Below are 11,176 nucleotides of genomic sequence, written 5' to 3' on the forward strand. Positions count from 1 at the left end.
AAAACTTTTTTCAAGTGATTTTACTTTAGTATCAGTGGGCCTCTTTCCTTCTTATATAGCATGCAAATAAAAGATTAAACTAACCTATGATGTATTTTATCACCTTGCCTAAATAAGGGATAGAAGATAGAAAAATGTTCTAGGAAGTCTCATGGCCAAATTGAACTCAACGGTAGGCGTACATCTCAGCAATATCTCTGAAGAAAGCACCTCTTTTAGGTACAGATCTTTTTTTGCACCTTAATATCAGAAAAACTTAGTAATTTCCAATAGTTTTTTTTCCTGCCCAATAGCTAGAAAATGTCTAAGGAGTGAGTGCCTTCCCTAAAACAACAAACTATCTCTGCCCTCAGACAAAATAAAACGACCTCAGAGATTTGAGTTTCCACAGCCTCAGCAGTTGTAGACAATAAGCAGAATAGCAGGAGACTTTTCACCAATGGTAATGATCTAGTGATAAGTGTTTCATTGCCCCATTGGAAATCTGTTTTTGGAAACTAAAATCAATGGGAAATCCTTGACTAGAGAAGACTCTGAGGTTTAGCAGCTTAGACTGCAAAGCTGGTAAAATGCTGACAAAGACAGTGGAGAAAACCAGGCAGATGGTAACTAGACATTGTGATGATCATTTTGAAATGTATAGAAATAATACTGAGTCACTGTGTTGTGCACCAGGGACTAACATAGTGTTGTAGGTCAGTTATACTTCAAAAACAAACAAATACACTCATAGAAAAAGAGATCAGATTTGTGGTTACCAGAGGCGGGGGTGGGGAGAGGGGGAATTGGATGAAGGCAGTCAGAAGGCACAAACTTCCAGATACAAGATAAATGAGTACTGGGGATGTAATGTACAAGATAAATATAATTAACACTGATGTATGGTATATATGAAAGTTGTTAGGGAAGTGAATCCTAAGAGTTCTCATCACAAGGAACATAATATATTTTTCTTTATTTTGTATCTACATGAGATGCTGAATGCTCACTAAACTTCTTGCGGTCATCATTTCATGATGTGTGTAAGTGAAATGATTATGCTGTACATCTTAAATTTATACAGTGCTGTGTGTCAATTATATCTCAATAAAAGAATAAGAAGACAAAGGAGGAGGAGAGGGAGGGGGAGGGGGAAGGGAAGGGGAGAGGGAAGGAGAAGGAAAAGGAGGAGGAGAAAAAGAAAACCATCCGTCAGGGAGCATATTTATCATAACTGCATTAGAAACACTAATGATTGTAAGCATAGAATATCTCTATCCGAGTTCAACAGAAATGAAAATTCTCAAACCACTTCTCAGGGGAATAGGAGCATCCTCTGCTAGACATCTCTGATGTCGTAGTCAGAAGGTGGAGTGGCCTGGAACCTTTTCTAGAGAAAGGTCTGAAGTTGCCAGGGTGTTTGACTCAGCTCAACATGGTGGGAAGACTCCTTAAGAACATGTTCCTGCTTTCCTCTCCATACTCCTTCTTTAAATTCCTTATCAACCGTCTCCCCTCTCCCAGATCAACTCAAAGATTTTAACAAGAAAATAACCTCTTACCGTAAAACAAAAATGTTTAGGATTTCTGCCCTATGCCACCAGAAGACTGGTTGCTAGATGATAGCATTTTTAGTGTCTAAGTGTCAGTAGGTTCGTGCTGCAGGGTGTACACTTCGCAGGCCGATGGATTAGAAACTTCTCTTCAGTAAGGTGACAGTAGGCCTACTTGAAACGTATTTCTCCTGTCAAAGTAATACTGACAATAACGTTTACGACACAGAGAGAGAGCATAATGGTAAAGAGCACGGAGGTAGATGGGTTTCTGACTCCACTGCTTACTAACTGTCTGTTTCCTAAGCAAGTTATTTAACCTCTGTATGTTTTAGGTTGCTCCACTAAAATGGAGATATTAACAAGTAAAACAAGAACAGCAAACAATTTCAATTGTTCACTAGGGGCTAAACATTATTCTAGTGTTTTGCCTTCATTAACTAAATTTAATACCTTCAACCGCCCTTTGAGGCGGGTGCTTTTGTTATGTGGCCCCTGAGTGTTCTCCACTCTCTGCCTTGAGCACCTAGACATACTGGAGACAGGTGAAGGATGATGACTTGCTTTATAGGCATTATTTCATTTAATTTTCATAACAATCAGAAGAGGAAGACACTCTTATTTGACTGATTTGACACTTGAGGAAGCTGAAGCACAGAGAAGTTAAGCAGCTTACCCAGAGACAGTTAAGTAGTGGTGCTGGGAATTACAGTCAATCAGACGCTAACCTCCATGCTCTTAAATATTATGCATCATGCCAGAGGTCCCCATTTGTTAAAGGGGGATAAAAACCAACTCAAATAACATGTTTGTGAATGGGAAACATTTAAAAAGAATGGCTGAAGAGCTGTCTTCAATGCTTGCATCAAAATAAACAGAACTGATAGACACAATCAAAATCTCTGGCTTTAATTTTTTGTTGTTGTTGGTTTTCTTTTTCCCCTTTGGTACGGGATTTTATGATGAAGTTTCCATGAGAAAAGGGATCCTGTGGTCATGTAAAATAATCAACAAAAAGAATGTAGGAAAGGATACTGGTAAGCCATATGAGGAAATAGCTAACAAGATGTTTGTCTCTATACTGACCTGAAAGCCCCCAAACTTACTATTTCACAATCGCAAGATGGCAATAAGCTGCCCCTAGAGGGCGCCAAAGTGATCATCACACCTTTTTTTTTAAAATCTCTATTTCTGAAGATCCGGATCTGGCACGGATCCCCTGCATCTGTGAGGGTTTCTGGATGGTCCTTAAAAAGCTCCTCAGGGCCTTCCTCTGGTTTGGGGTGTGGGCCAGGGTCACCCAGAAAGCTTAAATGCAGCCGCTGGGTGATAAAAGCCCTGCGGTAAATTGACTTCCCCTAACCGCAGGGCGGCGGAGAGCGTCTAATGCAACCACAAAGTGGTTTCCTGGCACAGAACTTTCCCAACCTTTGGAACAAGATACCAGGGGATGTTGTTTAGTCTCCATCTTGGAAATCTTTCTTTTGGCCAGAGAAAAATTCTGATATCCATCAGTCTGAAATCAGCTGGACACAACCTGAAGTGGAGGCGGGAGACAAAATGCTGTCTGCGGGGTCTCCCAACCCCAGAACCTATGATCTTAAAGGAGATGCTTGCCTAGTTAATCCTGAAACAGGCGTGCACACAAATGCTGGCGGGATTGACAAACTATGTAGGATATCAGAGCTCTTTGTAATATGACAGACTGGTTTTTCTAAAAACGTTAATAGAAATTCAGTTTTAACACAGAATTCTCGGTCCCCAGTGAACCCCCAGAGCCTTCAGGTATGCTTGCAACACCTAGCTTCTTGCTGTCAGCTTGACATGCATTCCTTCTAACAGATGCCCTCTCTCAAGGTCACTGTGTAGAGCTTAAACAGAAACACAGGCCTATTGCCATGAGGCGGTCCCTTCGGGAACCCTGTTCTGAAGAGATTGAGATTGACAGTGTTAAGACCTTGAGTTTTTTCTTTAAAATATTGCCACTGCTTATTCTTCAGCACTGCCTTTGAGCTAGAAATTGATGTACTTAATGGCTGGTAAATTACATGAAAGAATGGCTTTCATCGTATTGCTCAATTTAGGGATTTCTTTCATTTCAAAGGCAAAGTTAATTACCTCTAGAAAATGTTAAACAATTATCCACTAGCAATAGCAGGGAAGATGCTCCCGGAGCAGCCAATTCAAGGGGGAGGGGATTTGGGGGAAAGGTAAGAGACTTTTGATTTGAATGAATGCTGAAAAAATGAAAAGTATATTAAGCTTTTAAAGTCTTTAATGGGGAGAGTCGAGGCTGTTGCTTTAGCCCTTCAGCGGCCTTGGCCGTCTGTTCACTCCATTTTTTTCTGAGAAATTGTAGGAAAGGCCTACTTGAGGCACATTCCATATGATTTGTGCCATGCCCCCCTCCTCTGACTGCTTATAACCTAGAGTGGATGTGGCTCAAGTCTCTGGCAATCAGTGGGAGGTCACATAGGTGACCATTCATGGTGAAGAAGCGCATGGCCTGGAGCTTTCAAATCGCATTCAGGGATTTCCTACCTTGCTCTGTAGTAAATTGCTCACAGTTTTTGTGTCATGCTCTTGGAGTTTGAGGCTGAGTGGTGTCATTCAAAAGCCTGGGCCCTGCCCCAGCACAACACACACACACAAACACAGACACACACATACAGAGCTAATGTATCTCTCCTTCTCATGCCCAATTGCAAGTCCCTGAAGATTGATAAAGCTTTCAAATGGAATTCTCTGCAATTTGCTCACTTCAAGATCCTATGGCAGGGCTTCCCGGGTGGCACAGTGGTTGCGAATCGGTCTGCTAATGCAGGGGACACGGGTTCGAGCCCTGGTCTGGGAAGATCCCACATGCCGCGGAGCAACTAGGCCCGTGAGCCACAACTACTGAGCCTGCGCGTCTGGAGCCTGTGCTCCACAACAAGAGAGGCCACGCTAGTGAGAGGCCCGTGCACCGCGATGAAGAGTGGCCCCCGCTCGCCGCAACTAGAGAAAGCCCTCGCACAGAAACGAAGAACTAACACAGCCAAAAATAAATAAATAAATAATTTTTAAAAAAAGATCCTATGGCAGGTGGATACAGAGAGCTGAACAATCAACACATCCCGTTCTTCCTTTGATTCCTTCAGTACAAGGAGTAAGGCTGTACTTCACGTGGTAGAGCTTGTTCATTCGTGCTCGACTTCCTTCCCTGCCATGAACACACAGTTCTCATGCAGCCCCAGTGTTCCTTAGCATCTTAGAAGAAAGCTGATCAGCAGATACCTGGAGATGCTTTGGGGAGTGGGCCCAGTCTGGTGCATAAGGGGGAGGGGGGCATTGAGATGCTTCTGTAGCCAATAGAGCTGGACAGGTGACACATGTACACCACCTGGCCTGATGCCTCGCTGCAGGTGATAACCCTTCTAAAAGCCACACTGGCTGGAGGCTGACCACTGTTCAAATAAAACCCTGTAACCACATAAATGCATTTCTGCTCTTTTCTCTCCAGAAAAAAGCAATTCCCTGATTTCATGGACTAATCCTAAAATGATCTTAGAATCTCCAAATTAGAGCTCCTTAAAATTGCAGTATTAATCTTGCATGTGCTTAGGCCTAAACAAGACAGAGTTTGATCTTTAAATTGAAACTCAGAGTTTCGAGGATTCTGCAAAGGAGAGAATCATCGTTTTGCTGTCGTGAGCACTGAGATGTCTGGATTCTCATTTCTGATAGGTAATAGCCACTGTCACAATGTAGGGCCTATTTTGGACAGTTTAGGACCTACTGTTGAGGCCTATTTGAACAGTGAAAGTAAAGAAAAATAAGAATACATCATGCAAGAGGTCTGCCAGCTAATTCAAAAGGAAATATAAAACTTTTTTAGACAGAAAGTGAAATTAGTTAAGTTCACTTTACAGAAACCATGCAATCTAAACAGACTTGTTTTCCTTCTTTTCCTTTTGCAAAGTTCCCAGGGTATTTTGTCACTTAACTGGGCAAAGTTCAGTTTCTAACCATTGCCTTTTTCACAAGCCATGTTCTAGCTTTTTCACAACTTTGGGCCTACCTATCCCTGTTTATTCCCAGTTGTGAAATATCACTGAAATGTTAACTACTAGAGCTGGAAAGAAACGTCAGAAACTTTGTCTCATCCTTTCATTTTATGAACAAGGAAACAGAGACTTTTAGACAAGGGAAGGAACTTTCCTAAGTCACATAGCTAGTTAATGGCAACACTGGCATTAAAAGCCAGCCTTCCTGACTTCCAATCCAACAAAGGTGGTCTCCAAATGTCACCTATGACATGAGGTTTTCTCTGAGATGTGACCAGCCACTGCAGGCCTCCAGGCTGAGAGCACCAAATGCAGCCACAAAGGAAAGGAACGGGCAGGACCAAAGGAAGGTTTTAGATCTCCGAGGCTACCCTTCTTTGCTTTCTCTCAATATTGGCTCTCTGGGACAAAACCCTGTTATTCTGACTCAAGAAATCACCCGGGCACTTCAGATATTGGGTTAAGAGTGTTCTTTCTTTCTTTCTTTTTTTAATTGAAGTATAGTTGATTTACAATGTTGTGTTAATTATTGCTGTACAGCAAAGTGATTCAGTTATACATACATATATATATATATACATATATATATATATACATATATATATATATGTATATATATATATATATATATATATATATATATATATACTTTTTAAAAATATTCTTTTCCATTATGGTTTATCATAGGATATGAATATAGTCCTCTGTGCTATACAGTAGGACCTGGTTGTTTATCCATTCTATATGTAAAAGCTTACATCTGCTAACCTCAACCTCCCACTCCAGCCCTCTCCCAATCCCCTCCCCCTTGGCCAGCACCAATCTGTTCTCTATGTCCGTGATTCTGTTTCTGTTTCATGGATACGTTCATTTGTGTCATATTTTAGATTCCACATATAAGTGATGTCATATTGTATTTGTCTTTCTCTTTCTGCCTTACTTCACTTAGTATGATAATCTCTTGTTGCAGAGCTAGGAGTGTTCTTATGTTCTCATATGGATGGCATCTCATAAGATTCCATGGGAGTTACTACGTTTAAATCTAATGTAAGTAGATACTAAGCCTAAAGTTAAGTCTTTAAAGTCAAACTTCTTTAAGCATTGCTATATAGACTTAGCCCATGCTTATATACTAGAGCAAGTTTGATGACTATATGGTACCCATCCATTTATTCATTTCCTCAATGACTCATTCAACAAATATTATTGAGCACCTAGTGCATGTCAGACAATACAGTGGTGATAGGGACAGGCATAGCCCGGTTTCCTCAGAACTTATAATTTAGTGGGTATGACCGTTTTTGAACAAGTATTTATGGTAAATTATGGGGGACACACCACAGAGCTGCATCGAGTCCCTAGATTGATATTCCAGCTCATGGTTCTTGAGGAAGGTAGTTTGGAAAGCGGTGGGGACATTTTAGGTTGTTACAATGCTTGAGGGAAGCTATTGGCCTCTAGGAATCAGGACGCAAGGTCACTGGATGTCTCGCACTGCGCCACCCAGCGCCGCAATACAGGGAATTGCCCCACATCCTTTGTGATCTTTGAGTCCTTGATGGACATTCACAAAGGTGAAAAATCTGTTTGTAATTGCTTGGGCCTAGACTCTAATTCCATCTTCTAGATCTACATGAAGTATGTTTTGCTCAGCTTGAACGTATATTGAATCTTCAAGAAATGCACCTAATGTGGAAGACTACCTTTTGTTTTGTTCAGAACTTACGAGCGCTGTCCGCAACTTCATGAAAGCAGAGCCCCCTAGTGGTGATGTTGCCAATAAGGCACGCCTCGATCAGGTCACACTTCAAGTTACCTCCGTCATGAAGGTGGAGCGCAGAGGTATATTGGAACGTATTTTTAATTGTAAATTACTTTCTTTTTATTATTCCATGATGTTAGGACAGTATACTGACCTTTTGGATCCATGAATAACCGTAGGTCATTTTATTTGTGAATTTCATTTCTGGTTGGTTTGTGAAGGAGAGTGAACAAGATCTTAAGGACCAGAGAGCTGTGCTGTCCCTCCTCTCTGGTGTCTGAGGGTTCCTTTGATGCTGTCCCTCAACTGACAATTTTTGTGCCTCTGCCCATCGAGTGGTTAATTCTTTAGGGAGGGTAGAGTTGCTTCCAGATCCTCTCTCTTCATGTTTCAATGACTCTGACTCGAGAAGATGACAGATTGAGGAGAAGAGACTTGAAGAGGTGTGGGCAGTGTGACTGTCCACCTCTGTGTAATTTTCAGGCTGCAAAAATCTGAAAGCATGTCTCAGTCTAGATTTTGGTTTACTGGAACACTGCACTTGGAGATTTTTGTAACTACTGTATATGCGGTGGGGTTAGAGCCACAAGAAAGAGTCCAAGACGCCAGATGGTGGCGGTGAATGTAGGGACACCCAGGAGGGCGGGCGGGGGAGTCCACAAGGCTTTTCTCCAGCTCTACCTGCAACTCCATTTTTCTGGCTGAGACAGTGCAGGAGAGAGTCTGCATCAATAACGGGAGCAGGGAGTGGACTGTGGACATAACAAAGGTGCTTAGAGGACCTCAGTGTCCTTCAGAAGCCCCCCTGGGAGTTCAGCATCCTTTTCTGATGACTTCTTATTTCCTAACCTTCTGTGAAACAAAGGTGTAGCAGAACAGGGTGTAGCTGTCAGAGATGGAGATAGAGAGCAAGACTTTGCTGAGCTGAGCAAGAGCTGTTGTGCAAACACAGCCATTTGATAGGTGACAGCTGGTGGCAGCTGGACAAGCAAGAGTAGAGCAGGATCCAGGGAAAGTGGGCATTAATGAAAGCACGTAGCCCTGGAAGATGCCTTCCCTGGAATCCTCAACTGCACTTTGGGACAGGGCAGACTTGGACCCTGAGAAATAACCTCCTGATGTCTGTAGTAGCGGACAGTTATCAAGCCACCATTTGCTTTCTTAAAGGAAGTCTGAAGAATTAACTTGCCTTAGGAGAGTTTTTTTCTTTAACCTTTTTTTTTTTTAAAACTTTGCAATGTTGACTCTCTGCAACCTGGCCCTTCTGGTCACAGATCTGAAGTTTGTGATTAGAGCATCCTTAAAATAATGTTATGGGGCTCCTATCTCTGCTGTGAAAGGAAATCTACAGCATGACAATGTGCCGCACCGTTGGGATTTTTGACTTTTGGGACGTCAGCTCTTCTGGTAGCTGGGATGAGATGACCACGTTGTTTTGCCAAGGCCTCCAAATTGTCTCAAATGGCAACTAATTTGAGTTGAAATGGACCCCATCCAAATTTGACCCAGAGGCTGAGAAGAGCGAGGCTCCGTATCTCATTACAAGAACCATCCAGAGTCTCCATAATACTGTATATTAAATCCTTATAATAAGCTGCTTTGTGAGTCTTGGTGCCGGTTCAGTATTTTCCTTGCAGTGATTACCCGATGGTCTGCTGGCCAGCTGAAGCTGGAGTCCTCTTTCCCTTGATACGTTTCCATAACATCTCTCATCAGCCCAGTGAAACTTGTTGTTAAGGGCAGAGCTAATCTATTGCAGCCTGCCTTGCTGCATCATGCCAAGAAACTTGGTGTGTTTCTTTCAGCTATTTCCGTGAGGACAGTGCACTTCTTTGGGAGAGTTTTAGCTCCATCGAGTTAGTGAACGATCCAGCTGCAAAGAGAGCTCTTAAAAACAACCTCCCCAGCCCACTCTAAACATGGGGGAAGCTTGCCTAGAAGGACACCAAAATGGATATTTCATATATTGGGCTTTAATATATGTGTGCGTACAGATATCTAAATATCTGCATGTTGTTCCAAAAGGAATCTGTAGGAACTTTTTAAAAAAGTCCTGGGATTTACATATCCTTGAGCGACACTGTTTCCTAATTCTAATTCCAAGTCCACTGCCCACCACTCGGGCTACTTGTTTGTAGCTGGTAACTTGCTGGGCACTGGCAACAGAGAGGATTGATGTGGTTCCGGGCTAGTAGGGTAGAGAAACAAACAAATAAGTTAGACTTTTGTGGGAGAAACCGTAGAAGAGCCAAGATAACTCAACAGTACCAACCGATTTGAAGAGAGCCCAGCTGAGTGTGCTTTGAACACGAGGGCCGGGGAAGTAAACACGTGTGTCAGCAGCTGGGCAGCCGGAGTGTCCCGGACTGTGCAGGGAAGCCATCTCGCCCGGCAGGAAGGCCGTGGACTGTGGGAGGACACCTCGGACTACGCCCTTCCCTTGTTTTTTCCCCAGCAGCTCACTTATGAGACTTTCACCACTGTGATTTGTCCTGGCCTCTATTGTGATTCCCAGCACCGGCGGCTTTTGACCCTATCTCCTCTCTTGGACCCTGTCTCAGGAACAGTGCTGTTCCCCTGGCTCAGCATCCTCTCTACCCATCATCGAGGCCTCCACCCCAGGCTGCCCTCCACCTGATCCCTTGTTTCGAGGTGCCAGGCCAGCTCCAGCCACACCCTGGCTCAGTTCTCTGCAGGGCCAAGGGGTTTGATTTGGTTTGGTTTCTTCCTCGGATCCCACTCTCACCCTCTTCCTGCCATTTTGAAAGAAAATCCAGGACTCTAAGCCTCAATAAAACAAACAAACTGACAAATATATTAAAGAGTCAAAGTCTGGGTCAAAAAAATCAAAACAAATCAAAACTAAACCCTAGCAAATTTTTCTTTTGTTATAGGACAAAAAAAAACAACCAATATTTTATTGGAGTATAGTTGATTTACAATGTTGTGTTAATTCCAGGTGTACAGCAAAGTGAATCACTCATATATATACATATACCCACGTTTTTAGATTCTTTTTTTAAAAATTTATTTTACTTATCTATTTTTGGCTGTGTTGGGTCTTCGTTGCTGTGCACAGGCTTTCTCTAGTTGCGGCGAGCACGGGCTACTGTTCAGTGGGGTGTGCAGGCTTCTCATTGCGGTGGCTTCTCTTGTTGCGGAGCACAGGCTCTAGGCGCGTGGGCTTCAGTAATTGTGGCTTGTGGGCTCAGTAGTTGTGGCACGCGGGCTCAGTAGTTGTGGCTTGCGGGCTCTAGAGTGCAGCCTCAGTAGTTGTGGCACACGGGCTTAGTTGCCCCACGGCATGTGCGATCTTCCCGGACCAGGGCTCAAACCCGTGTCCCCTGCATTGGCAGGCGGATTCTTAACCACCGTACCACCAGGGAAGCCCCTTTTTTAGATTCTTTTCCCATATGGGTCATTACAGAGTATTCAGCAGAGTTCCCTGTGCTATACAGTAGGTCCTTATTAGTTATCTATTTTATATAGAGTAGTGTGTATATGTCAATCCTAATCTCCCAATTCCTCCCCCCTCCCTTATCCCCTGGTAACCATAAGTTTGTTTTCTACATCTGTAACTCTATTTCTGTTTTGTAGATAAGTTCATTTGTACTTTTTTTAGATTCCACATATAAGCAATATCATATGATGTTTGTCTTTCTGTGTCTGAGTTACTTCACAGTATGACAGTCTCTAGGTTCATCCATGTTGCTGCAAATGGCATTATTTCGTTCTTTTTTATGGCTGAGTAATATTCCATTGTATATATGTACCACATCTTCTTTATCCATTCATCTGTTGATGGACATTTAGGTTGCTTCCATGTCCTGGCTATT

The sequence above is a fragment of the Balaenoptera ricei genome, chromosome 10 (assembly GCF_028023285.1).
Source record: "Balaenoptera ricei isolate mBalRic1 chromosome 10, mBalRic1.hap2, whole genome shotgun sequence".
NCBI lineage: Eukaryota > Metazoa > Chordata > Mammalia > Artiodactyla > Balaenopteridae > Balaenoptera > Balaenoptera ricei.